Below are 10,365 nucleotides of genomic sequence, written 5' to 3'. Positions count from 1 at the left end.
CTTATTAGACATAAAGAATTTACCAAAAATGAAAGTATGCTCTTTTTATGGGATAAATCAAAATGAAAAGAATTTATATTTTCTTGGGATGAATAGAATAATTTTTTTCCCTTGTATTTCACGCTAAAGATACTCTAGTTTACCCAATTTGATATGTATTCAAACTCTGTGTCTATTATAAGATACTCTAATTCTAATTCTAATTCTAATTCTAATTCTAATTCTAATTCTAATTCTAATTCTAATTCTAATTCTAATTTTTCCAATTCATATTCTAATTTTAATTCTAATTCTACTCTAGCAAAGGTTTCAAACTGTAATTTGTGGTGAATGATGACAATTTCCAATTCCGTGATTTACACGCTTGGGAGACGGCAGGGGAGTGGGGGGACCACTCGCATTCGGGTGCCCTACCGTGAGGTCATAATTGCAGAAAACAGAGGGCCCCACCTGTGCCCCCCCCAACATGTAGGTGGTGGGCCCCCCCACAACAACGGCATGTTTGGAGCCTGCCTCCTTAATGCGCCTTCCCATCATTAATTAATGTCGCCCTCGTGTGTCTAATTCTACATCTACATTTACCCTAATTTCGTGTTTCCACAAAATTGCACCTCCCCATTCCGGAAATTGTAATTGTAATTATAATTATTCATCCAACATTTTTCATGATTTACTTGTCTCGTTGCTCCATCATCCATGCTACAATTTTCAACTATGCTACTCATTTCTAATTATTGTGTTCCACCCGTGGAAATTTACCAAATCGGATCAAATTCTTTTGTTATTATAGTTTAAACTTCAGTCAATCCTTAACGGGGCGGACGATAGCGCCCGATTTATTACTATAGTTTAAACTTCAAGCCATCTACAATGAGGCGGACGATAGCGAGCCTAATGCATCGGGCGCGCTATCGTCCGTCATTGTGGCACCGCGGACGATGGACGATGCGTCATCCGTCGTCGCCTGACGCTTAGTCCGCGGACGAAGCGCGGAAGATAGGGCATCGTCGGCGTCATTGTCCGCCCACTGTGGGCGACGTGGACGATGACGCGGACGATGCAACGCGTTTTAGTAGGGATAGGAATAAGAAGGCAATCGGATGGAGCCTTACAGAACTCATATCCCGTAATCATCAACAGCAGTCTCACAAAAGAACAAGAAGCGCGGCTACTGACTGTGTTGAATAGGAATAAGAAGGCAATCGGATGGAGCCTTACAGATCTAGTAGGGATAAGCCCCGACGTTTGCATGCACCACATCAGGCTAGAAGAGGGAGCGAAGGCTCATCGAGATGCTCAAAGGAAGGTAAACCCTAACATGCGAGAGGAAATTTTAAAGGAAATCTTGAAGTTGTTGTCGCTAGGGATTATCTATTCAGTGCCGGACAGTGAGTGGGTCAGCCCGATCCACATGGTTCCAAAGAAATCCGGGATCCAAGTTGTCAAGAATGAGAGGAACGAGCTGATTCCAACAAGGCTGGTCACGGGTTGGCGAATGTGCATCGACTACCGGAAGCTGAACAACGCAACAAGGAAGGACCATTTTCCTTTGCCTTTCATCGACCAGATATTAGAGAGATTAGCTGGGAAAAAATTTTTCTGCTTCCTAGATGGGTACAACGGTTACTTCCAAATTCACGTGGATCCTGAGGACCAGGACAAAACCACTTTTACTTGCCCGTTTGGAACCTATGCATACCGTCGCATGCCTTTCGGTTTATGCAACGCTCCAGGAACGTTTCAACGATGCATGATGAGCATATTTTCCGATTTGATTGAGGAGTGCATAGAAATATTTATGGATGACTTCACGGTTTACGGAGACTCGTTCGACTCTTGCCTTCATCATTTGGACATAGTTTTGGAAAGGTGTCAAGCAAAGAGTCTGGTTTTGAACTTCGAGAAGTGCCATTTTATGGTCACCGAAGGGATAGTCCTAGGACACGTAGTCTCAGAAAGAGGTATCCAGGTGGATCGAGCCAAGGTGGATGTCATATCCAAATTACCATTCCCTACTGATCAGAAGGGAATAAGGGGTTTCCTGGGACATGCTGGATTTTATCGAAGATTTATAAAGGATTTCTCCAAAATCGCCCAACCCCTTACCAGACTGCTTCAAAATGATGTGGAGTTCGTTTTTGATGAGCAATGCAAGGCAGCTTTCGATCTTCTCAAAGAAAAATTAGTATCCGCACCTATCATACGAGCTCCTGATTGGAACCATCCTTTCGAAGTAATGTGCGACGCCAGCGACTTTGCGGTAGGGGCCGTGCTGGGTCAGAAGATCGATGGGAGGAGGCACGTAATTTTTTATGCGTCCAAGACTCTAAATCAAGCCCAGCGGAATTACGATACCACCGAAAAGGAGATGCTGGCAGTGGTGTTTTCTTTCGAGAAGTTCCGGCCATATCTGCTGGGATCTAAGGTCGTAGTATACACTGACCATGCAGCCCTTAAGTATCTAGTTACCAAGAGAGAATCAAAACCACGCTTGATCCGATGGGTACTCTTGTTGCAAGAATTTGATTGGGAGGTGGAAGATAAGAGAGGAGTCGAAAACAAGGTGGCAGACCATTTGAGCAGAATAGTGCAAGAAGGAAACAGCGAGGAGGTGCACGACCAGTTTCCAGAGGAACACTTATGTGAGGTGATTTTTGCACCCAGAAAAATTGATTGGGAAGAAGTGTACAAACTTACTGGTCAGAATGATGCAGCAAAAGGAAAAGAGAAGGTAGGGCAGGAGCCATGGTATGCGGACCTGGCCAACTACCTAGTAACTGGAGAACTTCCAGAGGTACCAAGTGTTACCAAAGCCCAACGAATGAAGATCAAGAGTGAGGCAAAATATTATTTTTGGGACGACCCTTACCTATGGAGGGTAGGATCCGATCAAGTGATAAGAAGGTGCATTCCTGACTGGGAACAGCGGGATGTGTTGACCCACTGCCATTCGTTAGCATGTGGAGGGCACTTCGGATCCAAGAAGACGGCAAGGAAGATTCTGGATAGCGGTTTTTACTGGCCAACTCTCAACAAAGATGCATACGAGTTCTGCAGGAGCTGTGAGCGTTGCCAACTGACCGGTGGAATATCTGCCCAAGATGAGATGCCGCAAGTACCGATTATTGTTTGTGAATTATTCGACATATGGGGAATGGATTTCATGGGGCCTTTTCCCTCGTCCTATGGCAATCTGTATATCCTAGTCGCGGTGGATTACGTCTCCAAATGGGTAGAAGCGACGGCCACAAGTACGTGTGAAGCAAAGGAGGTGGCCAAATTCTTAAAGAGTCACATTTTCAGCCGTTTCGGAGTCCCAAGGGCGATCATCTCTGATCAAGGTACACACTTTTGTAATCGTACAATTGAAGCTTTAATGAAAAAGTACGGTGTGCACCATAGACTTTCAAGCCCCTACCACCCGCAAGCTAACGGCCAAGCCGAGATCTCTAATCGAGAGATAAAGAAGATTTTGGAGAAAACTGTAAATCCTTCTCGGAAGGATTGGAGCGTGAGATTAGAGGATGCTCTCTGGGCATATCGAACAGCCTACAAGACCCCCATTGGTATGTCCCCTTACCGAATAGTTTTTGGAAAAATGTGCCACTTACCTGTAGGGATCGAGCACCGAGCATACTGGGCAGTACAGAAAGTGAATATGGATGCTACAGCCTGTGAGGAGGAAAGGAAGCTGCAATTACAGGAGCTTGAAGAACTTAGATTGGAATCTTTCGACTCGGCCATGTGGTACAAGGAGCGAACGAAATTATGGCATGATAGAAATCTGAGAACCAAGGAGCTCCATGTTGGCCAGAAAGTACTACTCTTCCAGTCGAGATTGAAGTTAATGCCCGGGAAACTCAAATCTAAGTGGACAGGACCGTACATCGTAACAGCCCTCCGAGCTAATGGAGCGGTGGAGATTTCAGGGAGTCTTTCTAACTCTGAGCCTTTTGTTGTGAATGGACATAGGTTGAAAATCTTTAGGGATAATAGTGAGGTGGGGGTAGTGGATGAAATTCCACTACTACCACATACTAAGGTCACATACTGATTAGTAAGATAGGAATTTGGAATTCCACGTGGCTAGTTTCATTTTGATAATATTCTGCATATACTGGCTAGGTAGGATTCCAAATTACCTAAGGAGAATGTAAATACTGTATATACGTAATTAATTTTTGCATGCTTAAAAATTTTCTAAAAATCCAAAAATATATTTTCGGGCCTTAAATTTAGGTTGGGGTACACTTTGACCAAAAGATTACCTATTTAGTGTCACTCCAATTTGTATTTAAGTGCCATTTTGAATTATTTTCCGTAATAGGTAAGTATAGAGGGAAATTGTGGATAGGACGTAAATTTGAATTAAGCGTGTGCAGCTTTTGCAGGGTGGCAGTGCTGGAATGGTGTGGAGCAGAGAGAGTACACACGCTAGCCAATCAGGAACCAACGCCTGTCGCCCAACCACTTTTCACATGAAGCGGCATGACCGGTAACCACTGATAGCCGGTTGAAATCACCCGCAACTGCCATTTCTAATCCGAACTAAACCAACCGACCCTCCCTTTCTCCCTCAAAAACCCTCATTTCCAAAATACCTTTCAAGAAATTCTCCTCTATCCCTCTCACAGAACCATCGTTCTCAAACCAAACCCTAATTTCTACCGTCAAATCACAAATTACAGTCATGGGTAAGAAAGCTATCGCGAGGAAAATCAAGCCCCGTCGTGCGAACACCCAAGATACGCAGCCGCTGCGAGAAGATACCCCGGAGGCCCAACCACAGTCGAACCAACCACCCGCACCGACTGCTCAACCGCCGGCCACTATTTCTTTGGATACCGTAATGGTATTCCTTCGCCAACAAGACCCGTCTAGGGACTGGACGGCGGCATTGACCAATTTCGGCCACACGGGGGGCATAGGAACCGCACCCAGTGAAATTCCTCATGCACAGGTCAGACACGCAGAACTACAGTCGGAGGAAGGATCTCCCTCAGCCACCGCGGCATCGGAACCCTCGGCACCAGATTCGGCAGACCTGGAAGCTATCGCCGCGTTTTACAGCTCCGACTCTGAGGAGCGAAAGAAAAGGTCCAGCCAAGTAAGGGAAACCCAGGGAGAGAGTGGCGGAGCAAAAATGACGCCCGAGAAGGACCCAGTATTTCAAGAAGTAAGACGGCCAGAGATAGATCTGAACGAATCAGCCAGGAAACAGGGCCTCATGACGGACGAGGAGTTTGACTCGATAATGAACAGGGTAAACCGAAGAGAGGAGACAACTGACTTGGTGGCTGAGGGTCTGGACCTCGCACCAAGATCAGTAGGAGAGAATGAACAAGCTCTTAGAGAACCCATACCGAAGGATAAGACATCCCAGTCAGAAGGAGAAGAGGAGAGGGAAAAGCAGAGTGAAGCCAAGGAAGCAGGAACAGAGACAACAGAACCAGAGGTAGAGGCATCCACCCCAGGGGCACCTCCGGTAGTTAAACCGATCCCCGTCAGAAGGAAACTGGTAGTGAAGACAGGCTCCAAGGCAGAGCCACCCAAACCGCAGAGGAAATCGCAGCGTTGTTTGGGTAAGTGGGCACCCAACAGGGCGAAACCGAACACGGCGGAGGATCCCCTAGAGATCGTGAGTGACGACGAACCCTGTCCGGCGCAAGAGGATCAGGGTGTGGAAGCCGAACGGGTGGCTGAGGGACTGGACCTCGCACCCGAGTCAGTGAGCCCCGAACAATTGGAGAAGGAAGATGCCAAGAAAGAGTGTAGCTCCACTACCCAGGAGACGCCACCAACCAAGGCGGAAGAGGAAGCTAGATACCAAGCAGAAAGGAAAAGAAAGGGCAAGACCGTTGTGGAGAAAAAATCAAAAACCAAAAGAATGCGTACCCCGAACACAGGCATAGTGATCACTGAGACTGCCCGGAGGACCCCATCAAACCGGCAGACACAGAGCGATAGTGAGTACGAGGCCAGTGAAGAATCTGAATCAGATAGCGACACAACCATGGAAGAGGAGGAATACAAGGAGCGGGAACTCCCCAACGATCATCGAGAACTGTTGCATCCACCTGCCGAACCACTCCGGTATAAGCGTTGGACGGTGGAACTCACGGATGACGTTGTGGAAGAGATGAAGTTGTTTGACGACAAGAAGCTCCAGTCAGTTTACCGCACAAAGAACGCAAAAGGCAAGAAGGTTAAGTGTGGAAAGGTAATTCATCTCCCATCCTTAGATGAGATGCAAATTAGTGAATCGTTTCTAGCCCTTTTGCATGAGTTGGGTTTTGAATGGTTGTTGAGGAATGAGAAGTTAAGTGTCCCGGTCGATTTGGCCAAGGAGTTTTTCGCAACTTTTCGATTCGAAGTCACAACTGATTTGGATATAGAGTGTGTTAGCTTCAGGGTATTTGGAGGAGAAATTAGGATGAATCTGATTGAGTGGACTGTGAGGTTGGGTATATGCAGTTTGGAGGAGGCAATAGGACTTGAATGGAGGAACAGGGAGCGGGGGATTCCCCGCCGGCATGTGGAATTTGAGCCCCAGTCGGCTTGGGAGGAACTTACTCACCCCGGAGCAGGGCAGTTCCAATCCACGATCTCCCGATCGATCCACCTTAGCGACCCCGTTTTACGCCTGGTTCAACTTTTTTTAGACTACAATCTTTTGGGGCAGTCTAATTCGGCAGTCCGGACATCAATGACGGAGTTGTACCTTATATGGTGTGCAAAAAAGGGCAAGAAGCTGCACTTAGGGTTCTGGACTGCATACACATGTCACCTCGTCGCAACTCACCCAGCACGGAATATTTCCCTCTGCCATATATTGGGAATCTTCATGAGGAACAACATCACCGTTTCGGAGGACGAAGACCTAACCCCACTAACGATGGTGAGCGCCCCAGGATTGTTCGACATCCCTCTGTTCGTCCGAACGAACACGGTGTACATGAGGCAGGGCGTGCCCTACTTTTATGCGATGGGAGAAGAGGCAATACCCACTGCTCGGATAGCAACAGCTCAGGAAGCACCAGGACATGACCAGAGGCGAGACAGAATTGAACAATCTGTGGAAAAGATGGCTGAGGAAAATAGACAGATGAGGGAAGAGATGATTCGTTTAGCGTCAGCAATGGAACAGGTATTGAAGGAGTCTGCGGAGCAGAGAATACTGACTCAGAAGCAAGCCGCTCTAGAAAGGACAGTCACTGAAATGGCAGAGGAGAATCAGCAATTGAAGGCAGAGGTGATCAAGCTGGCAGGAGTTGTGGAAAGGATGTTGAAGGGCTCTGCAGAGCAGGATATGATGCATCAGAGGCAGGCGGCCATGGAAGCTATCGTATCAGATCTCGGGGAGGAAAACTCCAAGATGCAAAAAGCAATGAACAGAATGTTAACCAGTATGGATAACATCTTAGAAGAAATGACCTACCTGAGGAAGGAGCAAGCTGCAGGACCGAGTGGCCATGGTGGCCGGACTGATGAACCACATATCCAAGAGACCGGAGTAGCAGATGAGCAAGAGACAGCGGACGCCGAGGTGCCGGCAAGAGCCGAGGAGCCGGCGAAGGAAAATGAAACTGGAACGGAAGAGGACAACCCGAAGGAACAACCTGCACCACCTGCCCCACGAAGGAGCAGGCGACTTCGATAGACTCCCCCCTACTGACCAAGTTAGTTTTTTTTTTTTAAGCTTTTTTAACTTTTCGTATTTTTGTTATGTTGTGGTATTCGGTTAGGTAGTATAATCTGTGTTTGCGAGCAAACCCCACTTCATAACACTTAGCCTATTCCATAGTCTAAGTGTGATAAGTTAGGGTTTGTTTCTTGGTAGCATGTTTTCTGTGTTTCTTTTGTATATACGTGTTTCTTTGTTTAGTGGATTTTGTCCGGTGTTCAAACCTCTCCCACTTAGCCTATTCCATAGCCTAAGTGTGAGAAGTTTCTGTTTGAGTTGTTATTTTTGTTTGTTATTTTGTTGTCTGTGTGTCTACCATACTGGCCAGTACTTTTTTTTTTCCACTTCACAGCCTTATCTGGGGCAGACACTTGTGAAGTAGGAGGGGGGACGTAATGGCCAGTATGATGTATATATGTGTGTTCTGTGTTTGTGCTCGTTTTGTGTTTTTTAGGTCTAGTTTTTTTATGTTGTGTGCTGATTTGGGCTTAAAACTCAACCGTCCTGAGCTGGAGGTGAGGGGAATTGAGGGAGATAAGACAAGCTGGAAAACCGAAACCACTCTCCTTAGTACCTCCTGACCAGTATAGATGATGTGAGTATGAGAGAAAAGCCCACACTTAGAGCCAAACACGAAAGCACTCTAAAATGTGAGTTATAAGCCTTAAAGTGGAACCACTTTCCACATACACTTAAAGAAAAGAGAGGCTGCCACAATTTGCCTAGTCATTGATAAATATTGACAAATGGTGTGATTAAGTTGGATAAATATTGATGATGTGGAAGAGATAGACATGAATTAAATATTGAAAAAGTGGATAGTTGGGTTGAGTTTGGTGGTTGCTGAGAGCATCTCCAATGGCGGACGTCCGGTCGGACGTCCGCGACGGGCGATCGGGACGTCCGCCATTGTGGCGTCGAAGGTCGGATACGGACGTCCCGTAAGGACGTCGGGTGTCCTCGGACGTGCGGGCGACGGGCGGGCGGACGTCCGCCATTGTGGAGTGGGTCGGACGTCCGGGTCGGACATCCGGTAATTAATTTTTTTTTAAAACTCTATATATACGGCTCGTTGAACTTCATTTCATTCGCACCACTTGTGTTAACAAGTTTCTCTCTTCTTTTACTACAAATTTCATTTCTACTTAATGGAGAACGATAGGAACTCCCCTGCCACGAGCGAGTCGCAGACTCCGGCGTTTCCCATCGACCTGGAGGGAAACGTTAGCGGAAATGCGACAACAGTTCCGACAATGTCGGGGATGGGTGGAATGGGTGGGATGATGTCCCCTTATATGTACAATTGGATGGGTGGGATGGGTGGTATGATGCCCAGGGCTGCGGGGATGGGGGACATGACCCCAAATATGATGATGCCGGGGATGGGGATGGGGGGCATGACCCCAAATATGATGATGCCGGGGTCGGGGATGGGGATGGAGGGCACGATCCCAAATATGATGGGGATGAGTGGGATGATGCCGGGGATGATGCCGAGGGGAGGGGGTGGCAGGGGCCCACAAGCGGACGATGTCTATCGGCCAGTTATCGATATGCTGTCTACTGATACCCCCTCCACTTATGTTCCGGAGACTCAGTTCACCAGCTTGGAAACTTTCTCTTTTGAGGAGTTGGGGCTATCTTCAGTCAGGGAGACTCCAGGCAGGGGGAAGGGACGTGGCAAGGGCAAGGGGAAAGCCCCTGGCTCTTCCTCGCGAACGGTAGCAGAGGAGGAGGATGAGGATGAGACGGGAAAGAGGACGGTATGGAGCCCGTGGGAAAATGTCGCTCTTGCGAAGGCTTGGGTTTCAGTAGTCGAGGATCCCTATGTCGGTGCCAACCAACATATTGACAGACTGTGGTATCGCATCACTGAAGCCTACCACACACACAAACCGGCTGGGGCGAAGCGTCGCGTTCCCGAACAGTGCCGGAAACAGTGGGAGGGGTTGAGGCCTAAGCTTAGTCGATTTGCGGGCCTCTACCAAAACAATCTCCGCCAGGCAAGCAGCGGTATGTCCGAGGAGGATGTCCGGAACCGTGCCTTTGCTCAGTACCCCGACAGAGCCTTGAAGTTCGAACAATTCGATCAGTGGGAGGCCTTTCTCGTGGTGAAGGATTCCCCAAAGTTTTGTGGGGGAGTCGAATCGGGCTGGGCGAAGCGGACGAAGATCAACGCTTCTGGTGAATACAGCAGCAGTGCTGGTTCGCATGAGCTCCCAGAAGCCGACGAAGTGTCCCCGCTACCTCAATCAGACTCTCGCCGCCGTCGTTGCCCGGTTGGGCAAAAGGCTGCGCAGCGGAGGGCTAGGGGAAGCATCAGCGGGTCGTTCGAGGTCCAATCGGAGGCCCCTGCTCCCCCAGAAGATATCGACCGACTCGCCCGCGCGTAATTAACGACTAGCTTGGTCCGGACCATGCATAGGTGGCATAGCACGACCGATCCGGTGTACAAGAGGATGTTGAAGGATGTCATCGATGGATGTCGGCGCGATTTGGGGATGCCACCCATTGGAGATGATGGCGCCGAGATTAGCGGCGGGGACGACGGAGCCGGCACGGGCGACGGGGGCGGCACGGGCGACGAGGACAGCGCGGAGTGAGCCGGGGATATTGGACTATGTATTTTTCTTTTTTTGAATGACTATGTATTTTGTTTTTTTTCTAACTATGTTTTTTTT

This window comes from Salvia splendens, chromosome 15, assembly GCF_004379255.2.
Source record: "Salvia splendens isolate huo1 chromosome 15, SspV2, whole genome shotgun sequence".
Taxonomy (NCBI): Eukaryota; Viridiplantae; Streptophyta; class Magnoliopsida; order Lamiales; family Lamiaceae; genus Salvia; species Salvia splendens.
The sequence above is the reverse complement of the archived record's forward strand: the minus strand, read 5'-3'. Positions refer to the sequence as shown.